Raw genomic sequence first — 25,359 nt, forward strand, 5'->3', positions numbered from 1 at the left:
TACTCCAGACCCCGTTGGGGCTGTTACATAACACTGGTTCATGCACTGTGCTATCTTTATGAAAGAAAAATCCTTTAAAAATCCTGAATTCTAAAACTCACCTGGCCCCAAGATTCCAGAAAAGGAATCATGAGCTTGCATTCCCATTTCACAGATGAAAAAACTGAGGCTCAGAGGGTGGCAGTATCTTGCCAAGGTCATATAGTGAGTAAGAGGCTGAGGTAAGGAAAGAGGGCTGTCTGCTTATAATGCTCGTGTGCTTTCCATTATGCTGATGACAGGGAATTAACCATCTGAATAAAGAACATAAGGTAAGCTTTGGGGTTTTGGCTCCGAGAAGGCCAAAGTGCAACTTTCTTCAGTCGTCTGGAATCCGGGTTCCTCTGACATCAGCCGCCACCACCATGCCGTCTAAGTTCGTCCCCGATGAGATCAAAGTCATGTACCTGAGGTGCATCAGTGGGGACGTCGGTGCCACCTTTGCCCTGGCTCCCAAGATCGGCTCCCTGAGTCTGTCTCTAAAAACGGTTGGTGATGACATTGCCAAGGCAACTGGTGACTGGAAGGGTCTGAGGATTACAGTGAAACTGACCATTCAGAACAGACAGGCCCAGATCGAGGTGACACTTTCTGCCTCTGCTCGGATCATCAAAGCCCTCTAGGAACCGCCAAGAGACAGAAAGAAGAAGACAGTAAGCACAGTGGAAACATCACTTTTGATGAAACTGTCAACACTGCCCGACAGAGGCGGCACCGATCTTTAGCTAGAGAACCCTCCAGAGCCATTAAAGAGATCCCTGCCCAGTCTGTGTGGGCTGCAATGCTGGTGGCCGCCACCCTCAGGACATCGCTGATGACATCAACAGTGGTGCGGCGGAATGCCCAGCTAGTTAAGAACTACAGAGAAAGATGATTTAATAAAGGGTTATTTGACAACCAAAAAACAAACAGAATGTAAGGTAAGAGATTCAATATTTGGTGTTAATCTGGGTGGGCTTTCTGGCATAAGTGTAGCATGGCTACAAAAGTTGGACACTGATTATGTGAGTGTGATCATGGCAGGATTTTCCGTGATCAATCCTAGTTTTTTATCCATTTTATTTTCTTTGTTTTTATATCCTATCTTCGGGGAAAAAATGAAAATTCTCTACATTCACAAATCAAATAGAATCCTGGCTTATAAGTAAAATATATCTGTGTGTGTGTGTATGTGTATATATATATATGTAAACATACAAAAAATTTTTTTCCTGGGAATTTGGGGGTAGGGGAGATCTGTGCCCTCCCCCACAGGGAGACTGATACACAATGATCTTTATGCTTGCCAAAGGAGATGAGTTTTATTTGTAATTTAGCAGCAGGATAAGAACAGACAGAGGGTGTTTTAAAGTAGGGTGATCTCAAAGGAACTTATTTACAAAGCAGAAAGAGACTCACAGACATAGAAAACAAACCTATGGTTACCGGTGCGGGGAAGAGGGGAAGGAGGGATAATCTGGGAGTTTGGGATGAACATATACACACTAATATATCTAAAATAGATAAACAGCAAGGTCCTACTGTCCAGCATAGGGAACTATACTCAATACCTTGTAATAGCCTATAATGGAAAAGAATATGAAAAGGAATATATATATAATATATATATATACCAGAAACTAACACAACATTGTAAATCAACTACACTTCAATAAAAAATAAATTAAAAAATTAAAGAAAACGAACAAAAATACAAAGCGGTGTGTCTCAGCAGCGATGCAGCAGGGAACACGGGCAGCTGATCTCAGCGACCCGCTCAGACAGCTTCTGCAGCAAGAGTGCCAACACTTACTGTCAGAAACAAAAGTCTTGGGTGTCTTCAGGTAATTCTTATAGCCAAACAACCAAACAGTAAACATAAGAAAATTCAGACCAGAATGAAAAGACGTCAATGGCACCTTCTCGGCTAAGGGCGGGCGTCCTCTCCACCTCTGAAGATTGAGCGTTCTCTTTCCCTTGGGAGCCCAGAATAACATGATTATTCCTATCGGAGCTTGGAGCTCCAGCAGTTCTGGCCAATTTCACCAGAATGCAGGGTGACCTACAAAAGGCGGGAGGAGGCCAGAGCTTCACAAGCGAGGAAGGAATGAGACATGTAGGACGTGGTGTAAGAGCCTCTCCTTTGTGCCGAGGAGGGTTAGTGGGGTGCCCAGGGGTGCCCACCTGAGCGTATCCTGTCAGCCCATCCTATTCAGCTGCGCAGCGACTTCCTTTTAAAAAGAACTACTGGAACAACAAGGTCCTACTGTACAGCACCAAGAACTATATTCAATATCCTGTAACAACCCATAATGAAAAGAATATGATAAAGAATATATATAACTGAATCAGTAGGCGGAACACCAGAAACTAACACTGTAAATCAACTACACTTCAGTCAATCAATCAACAGAATGAACTACTGAAATCTCAGAATGAGAAGAGCTGGAAAAAGCTCCCCCCCCAAACAATAACTCATGTACACAACTCTGTAGCCCAACTTCGTATTTTTTTATTGAACTCTCTCAAGAATCACAATGAGGTGAATCCAGAACTCCTAAATTTAGTCCCTTTGGTGCTCCTGGAAATGGTCTGACCCGTGTCCATTTTTAACTAGACTGATGGGAGTGACAATGTCATTCTATGTAATGACATAAAGGCTCTGATGACACAGCCGGCGGCTGTTACAGAGAAGACACAAACGTCACCTTAATGTGATTTCTTAAATATTTAATAAGCTGTGTTTTAGTCTGGTCTGCATGCTCACTAACACAAGGTCCAAAAAGATAACAAAATAATCAATTATCCTCCTCAGGAGGACAGGGAAGGTAGACAGGGAAACAGTGGGCTTATTATGCTAAAAGCTCTTAAGATGGAAGAATTAAATATAGTTAAAAAAATTAAATGAGGAAAAATCTGTCCTTCTAAAACCCCAACAGTCTTTAGAAATGGGTTTCTTGCTAAAGGTAAGTAATTTGCTGCCTGCTCCTTGGCATAACACAATAAATATGATAATAACTTCATGAAACCACTTAAATTACATTTGACAAATTGCTTTAAGTGACTGCCTAGGTTTGATTTTAAAATATGTGAAAAACTACAAAAACTGGCATCTACTTTTTCCCCCTTAACTCGATGAAATCAACAAAATCAAACATTTAAGCAATTTCCTCCAGTCTTCAATTCTAACACTTGTTTACGTATCTATCACATGTGACAATAACATGACTACACATTTTATAAATGCCTTGCTTTTTATTTTAGTATTTTCACCACTTTTTGTCCTGCACATTGTGGGCAAAAAAACAAAAGAATGATGGGCGTCCTCAAGGAGCTCTGAGTATGGAAGGGGCGTTCAGACAAGCGGCTGTGCCGCAAATAACTGTGATGTAAGGAATAAAAGGGTAAATGAGCCAGGAACGGCACAACATGCCATAAGAGTTCAGAGGAAGGCAAGTTATCTTGGGATTATGAATAAAAAAGGATTCTCAAGTGGGAAGTATTGGAACTGGATCTTGGCAAGGATTTGGAAGGGTGCCAGGGGGTCCAGCTGGCTGCCCAGGGGCTGCGGGACGCATGATGACTTACTTAGTACTTTTAAGTACACCTAGCTTCCTATGAAGAGTGGATATATACACAAACTTAGTAGTATAACGAGCAAAAGATATTATGACTCTGTTTCTAAGGAAATGACCAAAATTAAGATTTTTAACAAGAAGGTCATTTCTCCCATGGAACACAAGCTGGGAGTTTTTACTAATGTCTGGGAATGAATGGATTGGTACCCAAGTGCCTCTCTCTTGTTCTCTTTCATTTCTCCTTAAAGAAAGAGAGCTTTCTCATACATTTATTTCTGGAGACATGACAACTTGAACAATGTAACACCTGGGTAGTAGCGTTCACCAACCTGTTTTTCTTAGGAATTTCTGTTCCATTGAAACTCATTAAGAACAAAGCTACTCCGGGGCCTTGATACCACCGGTGACATTAATGCACCTCAAAATTTCAGTATAAAACCAAATGTATTTTCTATCAAGTTACACACGGAAATTTTTATGTATTCAAGGGTTCATTGTTTGTTGGCAACTGGGCAAAGCAGCACATTTATGAAAGAGCCTGGTATTTTCCTCCGGGCAGAGATAGGGGCTGTGTGGGTCAACCTTTGGGGGTTGTTCTCTCGTGGGCTGGGGGACAGAGTGGAGGAGAAAGACGGGGAGAGAATATATTAACAGGTAAAGACAACTTTCTGCTTGATAACTACACACAGATTTCAATGTAGGAACAATAAGTCATCGCCAGTAATAGATGTGATCTTCAAATGCAAATCCATGTGAAAAATAGTGGTTCCCAAATTCCACTACCCCCCGAGCTGATTTGCAGCTTCCCAATACCCAGGCCACACTTCTAACCAATCACGGCAGATGCTCTGGGGGCGGGACCTGGGCACCAGGGTCAGTGTTTCCAAAACTCCCCAAGTGATTGCATACGTGCAGCCAAGCTTGAGAACCAGTATCTTCAAATGCTTGTCTGTTCCCTACTCTTTAAGTATATACTAGCCTTTTGTGATCGAACTAAAAATTGTTTATGAAAAATGAACAAACAATGTGAGAATAATATAAAAAAGTCAGCTTTACTGATGTAATATCACAAATCATTACATTTCTGATAAGAGCTAAACTTTGGTGGTAGGGGTTTGGTTTTAGCATTCTTTAAATCAGCAGCCAAAGACGACTGCATGCCTTCAATATAAGCTAATAGTTGAATCCCTGGGTATTCTGCAAACATGATTTTTGTGCCTTGCAACTGAGCAGAAAGAAAACAATGACATGAGTCACTATAACATCAGGAAGAAGGTGACTAGAGACAGAGATGTACAGATACAGTGCTGTGACTGCAGGGAGGAGGGACAGATCAATGCCACTTCAGCCAAAATGGAAGGCGGCATTTGATGTGAACTTCACAGCATTCCTTCCAGTAAGGAAAAGGAGCAGGAGACGGAAAATGATGGATACACACAGGAAACAGAATAGCTCAACCTGGCAGAAGTGAAAAGAAAAAAAAAGGCAATCTGGAAATTTGTCTTTTTGGAAAAGGAGGTTGGAGCCACTTCTGGGAGGATCCTGCATGTCTCAGTCTGAGGTTCTTGGGACATAGAATGACAGTCTCTCCTGTGGTCTCATGTGACCTTTCTGCAGCGTGTGGCACTGCTGTCCACTTGCCACCCTCTTTTCCGTGCTGCCCTCCCTCAGGATCCACAATGTCCTTCACTTTCCAGCTCTCGGATGTCTTTTCCAGCCCCCTTTAGACTTCTCTTCCTCCATTCATTCTATATATGCCTCTCATTCCAATTTTATCACATTTCTTAAAAATATCTTGTCCTAGAATTCTACTCTCCCATTTTCATTTCTACAAAGGTGCAGGGCTTGAATGACCTTCACGTGCTTGGACTCCAAGCAGGACACTATATGCCATTCACTCTTCTCTCTCCTCCTCCCCTGCCTTAAGAAGTCATCGGGTTCAGCAGACTTTCTCTCCCACCTCTCTCTACTTCTCACCTTCTCTAGGTGGTACCACCCACCTGGGTACCCTAATCGCTCTAAGCAAGCTTCCTGTCTCCAGCATCAGGACCCTCCAGTCTGTTCTCTGCAGGGCTTCCAGAGCATCATTCCAGAATCCTGGTCACGTGAGTCCCCTGCTCGTCCCCCAGGGTTCCCAGGTTAGTGTTCACTCTCCACTGAGCACATACAGCCTGTATGATGTGACACCAGCTCGCATCTGATGTGCTCCCCTCCACACACTGGGATTCTCGCCGTCCAACCCACCAGCTGTTGTTCCAGGTCCCACACCTTCCTACCACTTCTGCTTGATTCACACTCCTCCCTTCTCATTCCTGAGGTCCCAGTCTTCCTCCTGGAAGCCTTTCTCAACTCCCTGCTCTGAGCCCAACTTACTGAACTGCAACTGTTAGTGTCCTGGTCGGTTCCCAGCAGGAGTTTTTCTTGTGCACAGGCATCTATTAGACATGCATCTATTAGGGGTCCTCCATCCTTCACTACACTCTTTCCTAGTCTGTCTCCGCCGGGAGCCTGTCAGCGCCTCCCAGGGGAGGGCAGCAAACACTTCTTGTTCTGCTCTTTGTCTCGCGCACTGAGCAAGGTGCCTGGCACATCATTAGCACTCAACCGAGTAAGTGACTGGCTAATCAGGGTCGTGTGGTAGAAGGCTCATTCATCTGCTCCCTGAACGGCTGAAGCAGCCACGTGAACAATGGGCTGGGGTGACACTTGAGAGAAGCGAGGAAGAGACGAGGCTGGAAAGAGTCAGGTGTGCCGATGCAACTGACAGATGGTGTTCATTAACTTACTAAATTCACTGGCTTGTCTGGCTCGACCATCTGAGCTTTAAGTCCACCTAATGGCTCTATCCCTCCGTCTCCTCCCTCAGTCCCCGTCGTTGGATACCAGGTCACACTGTGCCTTCCACATGGCTGCAGAACACAACCCACCTCCCACCCCTTCCTATTCACCCCGTTCCATTCCTTTAGAGCAGCACTGCTATCTCACGAATCCTCCCAGGAATAGCTGTTTGCATTTAATTGAAAACCAATATGCATTTACTTACAAATGCCAGGACTGGCTCCATCGGGGGTACTATCAGGGAATATGTGATCACTTTCAATCTGTTTCTGAAAAAGGCTTTACAGTGGGTTTCAAGGTGGATATTTGATCTGGTCAGTCCTTCTGAAAAGATACAAGAGATTCCCAGCTTGTTCAGAGAAGACAACGGACTTCCCAGGGATAACAGACTAACTGGGAGCAGGGGAGGGATTTACATTGTTATTAGATATCTTTCGAAACTGTTCTGAGGGTCCAAACTGTTCCGAGGGTTTGTTTCAGTGAAACCTTACAGAACTGGTCTCCCCCAGACCAGCACCCTGAATGCTTCGTAGATAAAACTGTCTAAAAGATCGAGGAGTCGGTAACAAGACTCCTTTGTATAAAGTTATCACCCACTGAATGTTGTCGGGAGTTAGTGGTATGATGAGAAGAGGGGAGAGATGGATTTCTGTCTGCGTGTGCAGGCAGTGCCATGAAACTCCCCCATCTAGCCCCTGAATGCTCTCCACACAGTCACCCGGGGAATCTCAATACTCGTTCTGATCCCACCGCTGCAGAGACTACTACAAAACCCCCCTTTGAGAAATGGCTTCAGAACCAAACTGAAATCCATGCATGTTCTGTTCCTTTAGAACAGGGGTCAGCGAGCTTTTTCTGCAAAGGGGTCAGATAATAAATACTTAAGGTTATGTGGCCACACCCTCTCTGTGGCAATAACTCCACTCTGGCGTAACTGTGTAGAAGCAGCTACAGACGATACGAAACCAATGGGTGTGGGTGGGTTCCAACAAAACTGGATGTATTACCGACTCTGCAACTTGAATTTCATGTAATTATCACATGTCATGAAATATAGTGTTCTTTTGATTTTTTTCCCCCAACCATTTAACCAGGTAAAAACCCATTTAAACTCACAGGCCATAGGAAATAGGCAGAGGGCAAGATATGCAGCAACAGTAGTTACAGACCAGTGCTTTAGAGCCACACTCACCAGCCCTACCCACGGCTATCACGTTGGTTCTGAAAGACACTGGACCATTTTGGAAATCAAATTCAACCTCGACAGGTGGAGGTATGACAGAGATGCAGTGAGGTGGTTCCTGTCAGCAGGACTGTACTCACTGAGACAAAGCAGCAGGGCTGAAACAAGAGTTAGGGAGGAGCGGGAGGAGGAGCTACGTTCCAGAAGTTGAGGCTTCAGAGCGTTGTCTGGGAATTCCTCACCAGCAGGTATTCTGAGTGGCTGGAGTAAAATTCTTCTAGCTCAGTGGTTCTCCAGGCATGGTCTCCAGACCACCAGTATCGGCATCAGCTGGGAACTTGTTAGGAAGGCAGATTCTTGGGACCCACCCCCCCAGCCCCACTGAATCAGAAACTCTGAAGGCGGGTTTAGAATCTGCACAGCAACGAGCCCCTGATGATTCTGATACACACTGAAGTCTGACAGCTGTAAGCTAAACAAAAATAAACTGCCTCAAAAGACTCGGAATAGACTTACCATATGACCCAGGAATCCCGCTCCTGGACATATATCCAGAAGGAACCCTACTTCAGAATGGCACCTGCACCCCAATGTTCATAGCAGCACTATTTACAATAGCCAAGACATGGAAAGATCCTAAATGTCCATCAACAGATGAATGGATAATAGAAGATGTGGTATATTTCTACAATGGAATACTATTCAGCCATAAAAACCGACAACATAATGCCATTTGCAGCAACATGGGTGTTCCTGGAGAATGTCTTTCTGAGTGAAGTAGCCAGAAAGACAAAGAAAAATACCATATGAGATTGCTCATATGTGGAATCAAAAAAAAAAAAAGACAAAACATAAATACAAAACAGAAACAGACTCATAGACATAGAATACAAACTTGTGGTTGTCAAGGAGGAGAGGGGTGGGAAGGGACAGACTGGAAGTTCAAAATTTGTAGATACCGACAGGCATATGCAGAACAGATAAACAAGATTATACTGTATAATACAGGGAAATATATACAAGATCTTGTGGTAGCTCACAGTGAAAAAAAAATGTGACAATGAATATATGCATGTTCATGTATAACTGAAAAATGGTGCTCTACACTGGAATTTGACACAACATTGTAAAATGACTATAATATAACTCAATAAAAAAATGTTGAAAAAAACCCTGGACTAAATGGCGTTGGGTGGGGGTGGGGGGAGTTCCTCTTCTCCTGAGAGAAAGCCCATGAAGAGGAAGAAACGAATTTCCACATTTAGAGGCAAAACTATGGTGTTAGTAAGTGTAAACTTGGAAGGTTCTAGATAACAGGTAGGCTTATCCAGTAATCTTGTCACATTCTAGAGGCTCCCTTCCATCCCAAAGTCTCAAAGGTCAACATTCAAAGGTCATTTGAGCCGCAAATCACCAGACTCCTCTACCCAGAGTAAAATGATTACTCCTTCATTCAACTCCCTCTTTTTCATGTTTCTGTCAGCTGAACACCATTCCTAGCTGATACAAAAGCTAAAACCCATTTCCCTCACACATTTAAAAAGAAATCATCTATAACCTTAAAAAGTGGAGTCAGCAACTAGCAGGATAGGGCAGAGCCGGGTCAACAGTAGAGAACAAAGCTGACGTGTCTATTCTTCGTGACTACAACTGTCTCAACATTTCTGACGGATTTCGCGTGGTGGTGTTTTTCTGAATGTCCTCTCATACAAGTTAAACAATAAAGAAAATACGCAATAAAGAATTAAAGTCAAAACTTGAAAAAGCGAATCAAAGAAAATGAACTGTAATCGTTTTGGGGAGGCTAAATTGCAGCTACATTTGAGCATCCATTATTCCTTTCGTCATTTCAGCATTGTGCACTCATGTTATCTATTCTTTCAGGGTTCTGAAAAGCCTTTAGAATCCGCTGATTGTCATCAGCCAGCTCCCGACGACACAAAGCTCGACATCACTGCTGGACCATGACAAATGTAAAAAAGAGAGTTAACCACTGCAAATAGGGCTGCTGTTGCTGGATAAACGGCATTACAAGGCTGGAGTCACAGAGCTCGCATCTGGGTACTTTCAGAGAGCAATCTGTACGCGAGCATGAACAAAACCCCCTGGGATTAGTCACATTTCCAATGGTTCCACGGAGAAAGCTGGCAAATCCAGGACCTAGTCGCCTAGCTGTTGGCAGGTGAAATACACAAGATCAAAAGAAAAGAGCTGTGTTTCTGGATGGCCCCTTCCTCCATATACCTCGAATCCAACATCAAATTCATTTGCATACATGAGTGTTTTGAATTAAACATGCCATGGAAATATTTTATTATCTCCTACATTTAATTTGGGTAAATACTACTTAATTTGACTCCCTTCTGAGTAATTAAAAAAGCATTATTTCAACGGAAAATAGAATTAGTTTCATTACAGAATTTATTTTTGAATTAAAAATAGCCAGATAGCAAGCAAATGCTTAGAAGTCTTAAGCCTGACACATGATTAGAAAACCAGAAATGAATACAACTTAACGACTTGCCTAACAATACAGAAAAAAAGACAAGTTGATTTCAAAGAGTTTATTCTTTCTCAAGTGTGTCTTTCTTGACAGTTAAATATGGGTCACAAGGACTAATGACAGTATCACCAGTGTTTTGGTTTAAAAAATTCTTTTTAAAGACCTTATTTTTTTGGAGCAGTTTTAGGTTTAAAACAAAATTGAGGGGAAGGTACAGAGATTTCCTGTCTACTCCCTGACCCCACATGTGCATAGCCTCCCCCATGATCAACAGTCCCTCCTAAAATGGAACATTTGTTACCCTGGATGTACCTGTATTGACACACTGTACTCACTCAAAGTTCACAGTTTACTTTATGGTTCACTCTTGGTGTTGTTTATTCTATAGGTTTGGACAAAAGTATCATGATGTGTAACCATTACTATAATATACAGAGCATTTTCACTGCCCTAAAAATCCTCGGTTGCACTGTCAATTCATCTCTTCCCCCTAGTCCCAACCCCTGGCAACCACAGATCATTTTACTGTCTCCGTAGTTCTGCCTTTGCCAGAATACTTGGAATCACAGTATGTAGCCCTCTCAGATTGCCTTCTTTCACTTAGTAATATGCATTTAAGGTTTCTTTGTATTTTTTCATGATTTGATAACTCATTTCTTTTTAGCCCTGAATCATACTCCACTGTCTGGATGCACCACAATTTATTTATCAGTTCACCTACTGAGAGACATCTTGGTTGCTTCCAAGCTTGGCAGTTTTGAAGAAAGCTTCTATAAACATCCTTGTGGACATAGGTTTATAATTCCTTTGTGTAAATACCAAGGAGCATGACTGCTGGATCCTATGGTAAGAGTATGTTTACTTTTGTGAGAAACCACCAAACTGCCATCCAAAGTGGCTGTACCATTTTTCATTCCCACCAGCAATGTTCCTGTTGTTCCATATCCTCATCTGTCTTTGATGTGGATTCCAGAGTCTGGCCATTCTGACAGGTGTGTAGAGGTATCTTATTGCTGTTGGTGGGTTTTTGGTTTGTTTTTTTGATTGAGGTATAACTTCTATATGTTATACTAGCTTCAGGCATACAACATAACAATTCACTATGTGCATGCATCTCGAGGTCAACACCACAATAAGTCTACTTAACATCTGTGACCATATATAGTTACAGAATTATTTTTCCTTGTAATGAAAACTTTTAAGATCTACTCTCTTAACAACTTTCAGATATGCAATATAGAATTGTTAACTATAGTTGCCACGTTGTACATTACATCCCCATGACTTACTTATTTTATAATTGGAATTTTATACACCTTTTGACTCCCTTCATCTATTTCACTCTGGCAACCACCAATCTGTTCTCTGTATTTGTGAGTTTTTAAAATTTTATTTATTTATTCTTTAATATTCCACACATAAGTAAGATCATACAGTACTTGACTTTCTCTGTCTGACTTATGTCACTTAGCATAGTGCCCTCAAGGTCTATCCATGTTGGTGCAGATGGCAAAATTTCATTCCTTTTAATGGCGGAATAATATTCCTGTGTGTGTGTGTGTGTGTGTGTGTGTGTGTGTGTGTGTATCCATTTTCTTTATCCATTCATCCACTGATGGACACCTAGGTTGTTTCCATATCTTGGCTATTGTACATAATGCTACAGTGACTGTGGAGGTGCAGATTTTTCTGAGTTAGTGTTTTTGTTTTCTTCAGATGAATACCCAGAATAGGAATTGCTGGACAGTATGATGATTCTATTTTTAATTTGTTGAGGAACCCCCATACTATCTTCCACAGTGGCTGCATCAACGTACATTGCCACCAACAGTGCACAAGGGCTCCCCTTTCTCCACAACCGCACAACACTTGTTATTTCTTGTTTGGCCGTCTGTGTGTCTTCCTCAAATCTTCTTTGGAAAAATGACTATTCAGATCCTTTGCCCACTTTTCAATGGAATCATTAAGGATTTTTTTGTTTGTTTGTTTGTTATTGAGTTATATGAGTCCTTTATGTATTTTGGACGTTATCTCCTTATAAGATATGAGTTGAAAATATTTTCTTCCATCCAGTAGGTTGACTTTTCATTTAGTTGTTTCTTTAGTTGATACTTTGTTTCACTGTTTAGAAGCTTTTTAGTTTAACAGAGTCCCATGTGTTTTCTTTTGCTTACGTTTTCTTTGCTTTTGGTGTCAAATCCAAAAAAATCATTGCCAAGACCGATGTCAAAGAGCTTACCACCCATGTTCTCTTCTAGGATTTTTATGGTTTCAGTCGTATATTCAAGTCTTTACTCCATTTTGGGTTAGTTTTTGTGTACAGTGTAAGATAGGGGTCCAGTTTCATTCTTTTGCATGTGGCTATCCAGTTTTCCCTACACCATTTATTGAAGAGATTGTCCTTTCCCCATTGTATATGCTTGGCTCCTTTGTTGTAAATTAATTGACCATAAATGCATAGGTTTATTTTGGGCTCTTTATTCTGCTCCATTGATCTATGTCCCTGTTTTTATGCCCGTACCATACTGATTGATTCCTATAGCTTTGTAGTATAGTTTGAAATCTGGGAGCATGATGTCTCCAGCTTTGCTCTTCTTTCTCAAGATTTCTTTGGTTATTTGGGGTCTTTTGTGGTTCCATGCAATCATTTTTTAAAAATTTTTATTTATTTATTTATTATTGAAGTACAGTCTGTTACAATGTGTCAATTTCTGGTGTACAGCACAATGTCCCAGCCATGCATAGACATACATATATTCATTTTCATATTCTTTTTCATTAAAGGTTATGGCAAGATACGGAATATAGTTCCCTGTGCTCTACAGAACAATGTTTCTTTTGACCTTGCATGAAACTAATGCATCATCATACATTCTTGGAGAGGAAAGGGGAGGGGAGGGGAAGGGAGGAAATGAACAGACAGTTTTATCACCCCATAAGAGGACTGAAACCTGATTATAATCTTAAACGAAAACATTTTTTAAAAAAGTATCTGAATTGTAAATGGCTGTAATTTTCTGAAAGAACAATGTGGTTGTGTAAAAAGAAGACCTGATTGGAATCAGGACGCCTTTGTTCCGAACTAATGGTCTCTAACTAAAATGCTTAAGGGGGCCAAGTAATTAAAGCTAAAAAATGAATCCACCCAGTGGAAGAACAGAGACTCAGTCCTGCTTTCTAGGCAGCTGAGGGTCTGCTGTTACTAACTCCTGCTGACTGCTGTCAGGGAAATACATAACCAGTATTGTCAGGCCACCTGATTTTTTTTTAAGGCAGAAATTCAAATTTTTATATAAAAACAACTGTTTTAAAAGTGGTAGCACCTAATTTAAAAGTGCTGTGTGATTCCAGGGGTCTGGGGCTGAAGATGGGATCCAAGGCCGGAGGCTGTCGGGACCTTGTGCGGGTACTAAGTAGCTATGGGTCTCCTTGGGACTGGTTCCTTATCTGAAAACCGCATACCCAAGTTTTTCTTGGCACCAGATGCCTATTCTGGTCCTTTTATGTAACACATGGCCTTACTTGTAAAGAAACTGTTTGGAAACTTTAATTCTCAGTAAGTTAGAATACTGAAATAATGACAAAGTCAGAAAGGACAATCTCAAAATGCTGATGCAATCTGCGTCTTGGAGACCTGACTGCTAAATCAGGAAGGTGATTTATCTACAGAAATGTGTGTTGTTAAATATGCCACATCTAGTTGGGTGCACAATCATCTAACAATTAGGGACATGAAAAAAGCTTCCATTTTTGAGAAGCAGTGCCTCCTAGTGGTCAGGAACACACACCAGAACCAGCCTGGTTCAAAGCTCAGCTCCCCGCGGGCTAATTGTGACTTAACAAAAGTGACTCAGGCTTGTGTGCCACAATTTCCCCATCTGTAAAAATGGGGATCACAGTTCCTACCTCAGAGGGCTATTAGAAAGGTTAAGTGAGTTAGTGTAGTGCTTGGAACGGCGTCTGAGACAGAAAGAGCATCAGGAAAGGACGAGCTGTTTCTACTGTTCCTGGCGTGAGTCACATTAATGGGTAAATCCATTCATCTCCTACACTGGCTGAACTGACATTTTAATCTAAAACGTGAAATTAAACCCAGTCTTCAACCAATCAAGGCCAGAATCCATAAACAACTCCACTGGCAACTGGTCAGGGAGGCCCTAACATGCCACAGTTCCTAGACATCTAACTGAGGTCAGCGTAGGCACCGCGGGTCAATGCAGTGGAAGAGGGGCCACTGGAAACCAGAGGGTGTGAACGCCTCAGCCTTGGCTTCCATCCCCTTGTGATTAATTACAGCCTTACTGCCTGCACCCACCAGCTGTAGCCCAGCTCCCAGGCCTGACCCCAACCGAGGACCACAACAGCATAATGAAAACTGGGCTGCTAATTGTCCAGCGGGCGATCCTGGCTTGGCTAAGAAAGGCTCTTTTCACTCCCCTCCTTTCTGATTAACTAGATGGCTTTATAAATCCGCTTAATAAGTTCATTTGTATAACCCAAGGCTCGCCGCCCTTCCTTCCTGCTGCTAAGAGGCTCAGCTGCTTATCTTTGGATGTGACCCATCAAAAGAGAATTGTTCAAAAAAAATTTTTTTAATCCACTAAATTGACAAGCACCACTGATCGCACCTCTCCCCTAAATCAGGAAATTTTGCGTATCATAAAGGAAGTCTAAGTGCGTGCCATGAACTGCGAGACTGGCAGAAATCTTTTCTAGTTTACGAAAAATCCCTTACGACTGTCTCCCGAGCAGTGACTTCGGTCATTGCTAACAGGTTCGTGTAGAGGAACTAATATTCACAAGGATCTTCATCGCTTCTAAACGGTTTAATTGTTTCCGTAGGCGTGATCTCATTTAGCGCTCCCGTAGCTCTGGGAGGCAGTCTTACTACTGTTCTCGTTTTACACGTGAGAAAGCTGAAGCTCAGAGAGGTTCAGTATCTTGCACAAGATAACATGACCACGGAGTGTTAGATACGGGCGTGCCTTCAGGTCTTCTGATGTTAAATCGACTGCCTTCCACGACGACATGTGTGTCAATCACTCATCTGTGGTCTTTCAACCCCACACCTGTCCCACCACACTTTGCCCTACTAGGTGGCTAGGAGCCTGCAAACTAAATCCCACACTCCTTTACCAATTGTCCTTCCATTTGATTCTGCTATTTGGAGGTCGTGGGGGTGCCATGCGACAGCATGATACAGACAGAAGAATCTTGGTTCCGACTCAAAATGAGACAGTCGATGGCAGTCGCTGTAGCAGCAGTAAGGCTGGTATGATTCTGGATTCCAGCAGCCCAGGAAGGACCCGTACTTTTTATTTGTTCCAACTCTGGTAGAGACAACACCTCTTGAATAGAACCAAAATCCAAAAGAGGCGTCCCCAACCCACCTGCAACAGCGAGAGCAAGTTCACGGGCTCCAGCCCAGGCATGTTAGCTGCTTCTGATCTACGTGCCACCTCTTCTTCCTTTTTGTTCCTCCAACATCCCCCCCCCCTTTTTTTTTTTGCATCTCCATCCTTTCCAATACATTCCCTTGTTTAAAATACCCAAAGTGTCTTCCATTTCCTCTGTACTTTGCCTTATACAAATATACCTGCTAAGCGACAACCATGTGGGAGGAGACTATAAAGCAGACATGGTCTCCACCCTGAAAAAACCTGCCCTCTATCTGGGTAATGGAACTAATCCATCTGAACCAAGAGTAAACAGGAGAGAACCGACGTACTCAAGGGCTCACACAGATGGCACGCAGACCACCGGTGCGATGGGAAAGCTCACAGGTGTCTCATCACGAACTCGATCTGCTGGTGCAAGGAGCGGGATGTCGCACATTCGTGTTTTCCCTTCGGCGCGCAGGCAGGTCTGCGCTTAGCCAGTCCACAAGCAGCCCCTCGTCCAGCCCACCCTTCTGGTCTTCCAAGTCATTTCCCCTTTTCTGGACTTCCTGCCCTGAAGCCATCTCTGGTGCCAAGTGGTCTGCCTCATTCTTGTTCAGTTTCCTGTTCATTAACTTCTGGCTCATTATAGCATGGGCAAACCTTAAATCCACATTTGCGTCGTCATACAGAAGAAACTTTTTGTCTAGAGCAAAACAGGGCCACAATCACTAGCCATATAGAATTTGGTACAGAGAGAGTCACTACCACCAAGGTTGAGAGTGGGAGAAAAGTGATTAAATGATTGCAAGACTCTCACATTTTTTCATCCCTTATTAAATCTATTCATTTCACCTTTCTCTCCCATAAAATGGAAGAATTCTATAGCAATCGTGATTGAGTTTTGTTTATTTTTCAGACAATGACTACTCTCCCATGAGGGCTTACTCTGGTACTTCTAAACTGAATGTTTTCCCATTTTGCAGATGAGGAAAGTTAAGGCCCACAGTGGTTAAGTTGTTTCTCCATTTTCCTCACTCATTACTGACCAAGCCAGGACTCACAGTGTCTGATTAGGCTGTCTGACTCCTGAGTCTGTGCACCTGAAAACAACCCGCGACTGCCCGTTTCCATGGATGGAGAGCAGCGTCGGAACAACCACCAAAGTGCCTCTGTCGTCGGTGTCCCATGCCGGGGGAGCATCACGGGACAGAGCCTCTTCAGGGCACTGAGAGGAGACTAGGGCAGCCTCTTTTCTGCATTATAGCCTGGGATTCTGCATGTGACTTTATTAGAACAGGGCTCCACTCAGTGTTGCAGAAGGAGCTCACAGAGCTCGTGCAGCCCAGGAAAGAGCTGAAACGCGGAACCACCAAAGCATTACACACAGACGAGACCTGGGAGGTTTCATTTCAGCAGGGATCAAAGCTTAGAGTCCCTGGCACGTGGGAGAGGACACAGGGAACTCAGGACACTAATCCCATGTCTGCTAGGTGATTGGAGCAGCAGCAGCTCAATGTGTAGAGCAGGGAATTAGGGAAAGCAAGCTCTCGCAGAGGCTGAGGTATTAGCCAGGAGACTGGGATATGTTTTTAAAAGAGAGGGGGGGCTCTGGGGGGCTCCCAGCATCCTGACATCACTCTGTAAATGCAGCACCCAGGGCCTGGGGGGCGATGAAGATTTTTATTGTATTGATAGGAAACATGCTGGCTTCAACGTTCGTCCCACAAAACACAGATCCAGCAACTGGGAGCCCGTTCGGGACATTGTTCTGATTCACACAGTGGGTTTACAACTAACACATCAAATGAATTATTGGAAAAAAAAAAACCTCTAAGAAATAAATAATGATAATCTCTCTCCCTAAGTAATCTGTCTCCCTCTGCCATGACAGAAATGGCTGTGACTTTGGCAGGATTCTTAATGTTATTTATATCTTGAGCAAGGCATTATTTTAATCCAAAAGGGAGCACTGGGCAAAAAATCAAATTTGTTTGAGGACAAGGGCCTTTACTTAAAATATATGTGTCTGAGCCTCTGAAGAGCCTCCTCTGTGTCACTGCCAGGAATTCAGTCACCAGCCAAATGCCCAATCAGTCTTTGTAAACTTATGATTAACTTTCATCCCCACAAAGCCCATGTTTGTCACTAGGAGACTTGAGTCTCCAGCTACTGGTTAAAGGATCAGGGACATACTTCAAAGATTTTGGGAACAGTTTCTGTTCTTTGCGAAGAACGTTTGTTCTCCGAAAACAAATAATAGATTTGTTCATTTGCTCCAAAAAAAAAAAAAAAAAAAGAGAGGAACATTTCTTTTGATTGTTTTCCAACTCCACCTCCACATTTGACAATGGGAAGTCACAATACGCTTTCCTCCTGTGAGCAGAATTTGTGAGTCAGCCGAGTTCTAAACCGTGACATTTATGAATCTTGGGAAGTCAGAGTGTGACCCAAAAGTGAGGTGGAATTTACTGAGCTGATGACATTATCGGACAAATGGCTGAAACTTCCAATTTTCATTAATCTACATTCATTAATTCATTTGTTGAGAGAATTAAGCACCTGCTACATGCCAGGCAGTGTTCTTGGTGGTGGGAATACATGAATGAACCCAAAAGACAAAAGTTCCTGCCCTCTAGTCTACCCAGGCAATAGAAATAAAAGCAAATATAAACAAATGGGACCTAATTAAACTTACAAGCTTTTGCACAGCAAAGGAAACCGTAAGCAAAACAGACGGCAACCTACAGAATGGGAGAAAATATTTGCAAATGATGCGGCTGACAAAGGCTTAATTTCCAGAATATAAAATCAGCTCATACAACTTAGTAACAAAAAAATGAACAACCCAATCCAACAATGAGCAGAAGACATAAATAAGCAGTTCTCCAAGGAAGACATATAAATGACCAACAGGCACATGAAATAATGCTCAATATCGCTAATTATCAGAGAAATGCAAATCAAAACTACAATGAGGTATCACCTCACACCAGTCAGAATGGCCATCATTCAAAAGTTCACAAACAATAAATGATGGAGAGGCTGTGGAGAAAAGGGAACCCTCTACACTGTTGGTGGGAATGTAGTTTGGTGCAGCCACCACGGAAAATAGTACGGAAGTTCCTTAAAAAACTAAAAACAGATTTACCCTATGATCAAGCAATCCCACTCCTGGGCATATATCCGGAGGGAACTCTAAGGCAAAAAGATACATGCATCCCAATGTTCAAAGCAGCACTATTTACAATAGCCAAGACATGGAAACAAACTAAATGTCCATTGACAGGTCACTGGATAAAGAAGCTGTGGTATGTTTATACAATGGAATACTACTCAGCCATAAAAAAGAATAAAATAATGCCATTTGCAGCAACATGGAAGGACCTGGAGACTGTCATTCTAAGTGAAGTAAGTCAGAAAAAGAAAGAAAAATGCCATATGATAGCACTTACATGCGGAATCAAAAACAAGACACAGATGAGCTTATTTACAAAACAGAAAGAGACTCACAGACATAGAAAACAAACTTATGGTTACCAGAGGGGAAGAGGGTGGGAAGGGATAAATTGAGAGTTTGAGATTTGCAGATACTAATATATATAAAATAGATAAACAACAAGTTCATACTGGATAGCACAGGGAACTATATTCAGTATCTTGCAATAACCTATAGTGAAGAAGAATATGAAAAAGAATATGCACATATGCGTGTAACGGCATCATTATGCTGTGCACCAGAAACTAACACAACACTGTAAATCAGCTATACTTCAATTAAAAAAAAAAAAGAGTTTGGGCTTTGTACAATCTTAATTAGGATGAAAGAGTATTATCCAGAAGGAAACACTTGATAATGAAAATTTTAAGAACTAAATATAAATGTAAATAAAAGCATGTTGCAAAGCCACATTTTATCACTAATGATCAGGTTGAAACAAAAAATTGCGTATTTATCACGATCATTCACTGAAAGGCATCATTGAAATGCCTGTAATCTAAATAAGGGGGAGATTCATGAGCAGATGGTTTTACTGTGGTGATTTAAGGGGTTTGTGGGACAGGACAAACCCCCTGCCTGGAATTCTACTACTTGAATCTAATAATAGGATTTAGTTTTTCCTTCTTGCGGCTCTTTGAGCTCACTTATCTGAGTCCAGATCCTTCTGTTAAAACACAAACACTGGGTTAGGATGGGAAGGGGGCAGGGAAAAGAGTGGGAAATCATATCCAAAGCAGTTGTCAGGTAATTTCTTCTTGGGAATCCCACGTGAATAAACCATGGCTTGGGTTCCCATGGAAGAGCTCGGGGAGGAAAGAGGATGGCTGGGGTGGTGACAAGGTACAAAGAACAAGCTTTAATTATGACTGTTTTTATTAATGGGGATCAGTGTCACACCTGTGAGCAAACTACACTGACACTAAAATTCTAAGACTTGTTTTCAGATATAATCAGCCTCACCAGAGACAGAAGAATGCCTAACATTACCACATTACCACCTTAGAGCAGGCCAGCATTCCCAACCATATTATGTTGTTTGGCCAAGAATTTTCTCTCTTTCTGTAGCACCCACTTATTCTACACAAAGTGCATGAACAGGGAATGGATATTTCACACCCCAGGTGCACTGTAACAGCCTTGACAAGCCTCTAGGTTCATTATTTGCTGTGAATGGGCAGCAGGTAATAGCTTTGACTTCCATGTGAGGCCCTATCTGTCACGTACACACAGCACATGGACCAGAACCCCCAAGGCCAAGAGTGTCCCTTATTAACTCATCAGCATTCTGGTGGACACCTCTCTTGCCCGAGCAGAGGTGTGGCGGCAAAGCACACGGGCTCTGGAGCTAGGCTCACTTGGCTTGACTCCCTGCTCTACCATTTACCAGCAGTGTGTCTGTGGGCAATGCATCCAACTCTGCACCTCAGTTTTTTTCATCTATGAAATGAGAATGATAACAGGTTACTGTGACGATAACATGAGACAAACCAAGTGAAATGTTTAGAACACATCCAGCACATACTAAGCGTCATAAATGGTGACGGTTATTTCAGCAGAACAGGATGGTTTTTAGAGCAGGTGCCACTGGGAATATTTAAGTCCACTACTAAGATATTACTGTCTACATACAAATTTAATCCTTCCCCAAACTTCTGACATTTTTATAAGCATAGGAAGAAGGAAGGAAGGAAGGAAGGAAACTGATATAAAAAATACCACTTAGGGCATATTTTGATTATTCTTAGCTGTTGTTATAATGCTGTGTTAATTTTCCCTTATTAAATATTGAAGAAGGGCCATCACCATTGGGAAGACATTAAAATATACTATATGAAATTAACTAATTTGTCTTTATGGAATATAGCCCCAGAGGACCCCAGACGCTCTTTTTATGACACATCTATTTTCTGAAAAAGCCCTCATGTCATACGTATGTGCCAACAAAACACAAGAGCCCAGGACAAACCCATCCCTGGGTAAGGAGAGAAAACGGCTCCAAGCTGTGCTCAACAAGCGGCAGCACTGGAACAGGAGGAGGTCGAATGAACAGTTTCAGAAGAACTGTCTTGTCTGGTGGAGGCACCCACGCCAGGAGGAGACACAAGCTAATGACAAAAGGACCAGGCACCATGTGCATCAGACCTGGCTTTACAACCTAGAACGTCTTCGTTTTCTTTTCTAATTTATAAGGTCAAAATCGTGGTGCTGATTTTGTGGCACCGAAATAAATGCTTTATGAATCAACAGAAGCTCCATCATGAAAAAGAATGTTTTTAAATTCATATTCTTTTCATCAAAATATACTACTACCAACTCAGTAACAAAAAAATCTTTTAAAAAATTTTCTGTTTTACTTTAAATTGTATTCAGGAAACAAATTTTAATCATATTGAATGCATATTTCTATAGAACTAGGTTTGAATACCTCATAAATTCTCATTAAAAATCTTTATAAATTCTCTATAAAATATAAGAAAAAAAGAAAAACAACAACAACAACAAAAAAACCCCCAAAACGATAAGGAACAAAAAAAGACAACAAAAAAGAAAAAAATTTCTCTATAATGATACAAATGAACTTATTTACAAATTAGAAATAGACTGGTAGACAGAAAACAAACTATGGTTTCCAAGGAGGAAAATCCTTTCCAAAGGAGTGGGCGGGGGGGATAAACGAAGAGTTTGGGATTAACAGATACACATTACTATATATAAAATAGATAAACAAGGACCTACTGCATAGCACAGGGAACTATATTCAATATCTTATAATATAACTTACAATGGAAAAGAATCTGAAAAAGAATATCTATGTGTATGTATAACTGAATCACTATGCTGTACACCAGAAACTAAGACAATATTGTAAATTAACTACACTTCAATAAAAAAAGAAATTCGTTGTAGAAAAAAATAATTCTTTATAAAAACAAAAAAGAAAACCTCTTAACATTCTCAAAATTCTATAAATAAAGGTAAAACATTTCATTACCATGGCGAAGTATACAAGGCACAGCTACATAATGCCGAGAAGAGAAAGGATAATTTTGAGAAGAAAGTGAATTTAAATTGTAATGAACTCTCTAACATCATTTGCAAAGAATCCTATATAATATAAGCAACTTAAAAATAGTACGACTGTATATCCTAGCAAACATTTCCCATTCCTTTCATCAGGAAGCAAATTCCTGATGGACAGTAAGTGTGATTTCATTACAGATGCTAAAGTATGGTATTTGCCGGCCAGGTTCAAAACAATGCAAGTAATATGTGGAAAACAAGCCAGAAGATTTATCCCCACAGACAAAATTTATAGAAATTAAATTAAGTATTGGATAGTCTTCCAGAAAATAGGTTCCATGACCCACATGGATAACCAGCATGACTTCCGGGGCAACAGGAACTAGTGAAGCACTGGCACCAGGCACCTGCAAGGTTATCAGCAACGAGACGGGACTGGCAGGGCCGCAGAAGGAAGTCAGCAGGGTGTCCCTGTAGCACGAACCATGTGGCCACTCACGAGCCCATCCCGTGTTTCTGGGATAACTGAAAGGAGTATCAAGTCAGATTTGGGATTTTTTGTCCTGCTTCTCCTAGGCACATAAGAAGTAGAAGGGAAATTAGATAATTTTTCTATATTTAAAAAACAGGGCAGGGTATATAGCTAGGTGGTAGAGTCCAGTGTTTAGTATGCACAGGGTCCTGGGTTCAATCCCTGGTACCTCCATTAAAAAATAATAACAACAAATAGATAAACCTAATTACCCCCCCCAAAATGACAATTCTTTTGCATTTGATCGATTGAATAGAAGATGGATGGACATTGGTATGCATTTTGATTAAGAAACACGTAGGAGCTCAAAACGAAAAACTAATGAATATACATTATGACTTGGGCATTTACAATTATGATTTGGAGCATTCATTATGCCAGAATTTGTCCATAAGTACATATGAATTCCCTCTGCAGCCAACACATCACTTGAGGACAATATTTCTGAGACTTGTGATTCATCTTAGCACATGCCCCAGGGTTAAGCCGTCTTTCATCTAGAAATCTGAAAGAATGATTAAAATGGAAATGTTTCATGGAAACACCACCTCAATCATTTGGCATGTGTCTCACCGGCCACCCTTTCCAAATAGTGGTCACAGGACAAAAAAACAACCACAATGAACATTAACAACAGCAGAAACAAAACAGTGCAGCTCTTTCCCCTTACCCTGGACTCAAATTTGTGTCCGTAGTAATAATGACATATTGTCCCATGCTATTGCTTCAAAACATGTTTCCAGCCACACTGGGGACTCCTATGTGCTGTTTTCCTTCATTCTTGCCCTTGGCAAAATTTTCTTTGTTCAGCTCACTCTTTGAGAAAGTCGCTTCTGTCTGAACTGTGTACACTCTAGGTCCCTCGGTTAATAAGAGTTTTGACCTTTGGGTTTCTACAGCCAGTTCTTCACTTGGAGATGATTGATGGCACTGATTCTCCTCACATGGGGTTCACAAGAAACCACCCTTCCTTCTTCTTCAAAAAAAAGTGTACCAATTCTGAGGACAACCCGGGAGGACCAGTTATCACCGCCGCCAACCCAGTTCTTTGAGTTCTAGAGATGGAACCCACCTAAGACAGAGAGGTCCCAACCAGGGTGGTATTCATGGGATAACGAGACAAAGGCACAGCTTAGTTTAAGCCAAACAACAAAAAGCAAGGGGCTCCTGTTCTCTACTCGTCATCCTCACAGCCTCTCTCCTAGTTCTGGGATCTCAGTTCTCATGCATCTACACAGAGAGAGGTTCCTAACTGCTTTCCTCATCTCTGGTGTGCCTTCACTGAGTTTTCCCAATATACTGACACAAGATTAACCTTCTCAAAACAATAGTGGGCACACATCACTTCTCACTCATGAACTTACTGGGTTCATAACTGGACACAATTACAACTCAGTACAGTAATATTCATAATCAGACGTATTTCAGACCCAATGTAATCATGAGAGAATCCTCTACCTTCCTCTCAAAAGCAGCACTTCCGCATTTTCTATCCTGGTCGGTAGCACCAGCATCCACCCAGTCTCTAAAGCCAGAGGCCAAGACTTGCTCGTCCTCATTCTTCACCTCTTTGTTGAATGGCGTATCGGTCCCCCTAATATATTGTAAACCGTCCCCCCTGCTAGGACCCTGGGCCAGGCTCTCTTGTTTCTTATCATTTCTTGCCTCTTCCTGGTTTCCAGCTTCCAATTTCACACATGGATTCTACCTACAGTTGACAGGGTATTTATTCTAAACTCAAATCTGATCACATGACTCCCTTACATAAAATCCTTACGTGGAGTCCCCCAGCCTATCTCAAACTCCTGGCCCAGACAACACTCTTCACCCTGCCTCATGGTGCCTCCAACTTAACCTTCAGCCATACCAAGGCACTCCAAGGTACCCACAGCGAGCCTTCTGGTGGTATCTGCTGTGCCTCTGTTCTCCCACAACTGGAATGTCCTTTTCCATGTCTGCCTAGGAGATGCCTATTCATCTATTTTTTTTTTCAACTGAAGTACAGTTGACTTACAATGTTGTTAGTTTCTGGTGTATAGCATAGTGATTCAGTTATACAAATACATATATATATATATATATATATATATATATATATATATATACACACACACATATATTTATTTATATTTATATGTTGTTTTTCATTAAAGGCCATTACAAGCTATTGAATATAGTTCCCTGTGCTCTACAGTAGAACTTTGTTGTTCCTATCCATCTGTGATGTTCCTTCTCAGTTCTTCCTGATGCCACCATGCAGAGTTGTCACATTTGCCTTTGTGTCACCATATATACACATACATGCACGTAAATATATGCATACTATTTTTTTAACCATTTTTGGACTAATTACATCACACTGCAATAATTGTTCTGTATACATTTCACGCATAGTATAGCTTGCTTGCTACTCTTTGAGGATGTTTGAAACATAGTAGCTCATGAATGAATGAATAAATTATTCATTCATGAAAAAAGGAAGGAAGGAACAAACACCTGTCCAAAGGCACTTTCAATCACATCTCAGGTCTACTTTCTGCTTTACACTGCTTCATTTATATTCTTTCCCTTTTGCCATGCAAATACCACGGTTCTCTCCCTTCCCTCCTCAAGACTGCCACTGCAACCACTGGAATGTCTACTCCTCGCAATTTAGCCTGCCTGAACTAGTTCTAGAACCAGTCGTCCTTCCATGATTGGTTCAAGTTCTAACCAGTCACAAACCTCTGTCACCCTCCCAGTATCTAGTGGTCAGCACTCCTTTGAATCCCAGAGCACTTTTAGCCTGTACCACACATGTAACAGT

At 41.7% G+C, this 25,359-nt stretch overlaps 1 protein-coding gene and 1 pseudogene across 3 annotated transcripts in view; one reads left to right on the forward strand and one right to left on the reverse strand.

The window, feature by feature from the left end:
* Window positions 1–25,359, reverse strand: part of NRCAM (neuronal cell adhesion molecule) — a 266,458-nt gene that overhangs the window by 107,273 nt on the left and 133,826 nt on the right. The window lies entirely within an intron of this gene.
* Window positions 390–894, forward strand: LOC105062918 (large ribosomal subunit protein uL11-like; annotated as a pseudogene).

This window comes from Camelus bactrianus, chromosome 7 (assembly GCF_048773025.1).
Source record: "Camelus bactrianus isolate YW-2024 breed Bactrian camel chromosome 7, ASM4877302v1, whole genome shotgun sequence".
NCBI classification, from domain to species: Eukaryota; Metazoa; Chordata; class Mammalia; order Artiodactyla; family Camelidae; genus Camelus; species Camelus bactrianus.